The following is a 1146-nucleotide window of genomic DNA, read 5'->3' on the forward strand; positions in this document are numbered from 1 at the left end:
CTCTTAGTGCTGAAGAAAGGCAAACTATAGGGATACGAGTTGTGGGTGTTGGCACTTTGGATAGTTGCTGTTGATGTGTATCGTCATGTTCACAGGAACTGCACCTCTCCCAGCAAGCCTCCAGTATCAGTTCAAAATAATGCCTGCAGATTATCTCCTTATCCCAGGTCAGAGCTGGACTTCCCATCTGCTGATGCTAAGCTGTAGAGCCGCAGATCGGCTCCTTGTGCCTGCAACTTCCAGAAAAAACCTGTCATTTCTGGGGGATCTGACCTGTCTGGGTCGTTCCCAGGGGGATCCCAGCTTCCAGAACAGGAGGGCTCTTGCACCTGGGGAGGTCTCAGCATGGTCAGGTGCTGCAACCCCCAGACAGAGCCTGTGAATCCTGGTTGGACATAACTGCATGGCTCAGAGGGGGCTCAGAAAAGTCTGGGATGCAACTGGTCTACTGACAGCAAGAGTAGATACTCAGACCTATAGCATGCTGTCCTTCAGTGGGGGTCTGCTACAGGCCACCTGACCAACAAGAGCAAGTGGATGAAGCCCTCTATAGAGAGATAGGGGCGGCATCACGTTCACAGACCCTGGTCCTCATGGGTGACTTCAACCACCCTGACATCTGTTGGAAGCCAGGCATAGGCAATCCAGGAGGTTCTTGGATTGCATTGAGGACAACTTCCTTCTCCAAGTGGTTGAGGAACCAACGAGGAAAGGAGCCATGCTGGACCTTGTTCTTACCAACAATGAGGGACTGATAGACAGTGTCAAACTCAAGGGCAGCCTGGGCTGTAGTGACCATGAAATGGTTGAGTTTGAGATCCTCGAGGCAGCGAGGAAGGTGCGCAGCAGGCTGACCTCCCTGGACTTTAGGAGAGCTGACTTTGGCCTCTTGAAGAAGCTGCTTGGTATGGTGCCGTGGGATGAAGTGTTAGAGGGAAGAGGGGCCCAAGAAAGTTGGTCAATATTCAATATTCAAGGATCACCTCCTCCAAGCTCAGGAGCGATGCATCCCTACAAAGAGGAAGGCAGGCAGAAAAGCCAGGAGGCCTGTGTGGATGAACAAGGAGCTCCTGGACATGACCAAAAGAAAAAAGGAGGCCTATAGGGAGTGGAAACAGGGGCAGGTAGCCTGGGAGGAATACAGAG

The sequence above is a fragment of the Charadrius vociferus genome, unplaced genomic scaffold, assembly GCF_000708025.1.
Source record: "Charadrius vociferus isolate BGI_N301 unplaced genomic scaffold, ASM70802v2 scaffold138, whole genome shotgun sequence".
NCBI classification, from domain to species: domain Eukaryota; kingdom Metazoa; phylum Chordata; class Aves; order Charadriiformes; family Charadriidae; genus Charadrius; species Charadrius vociferus.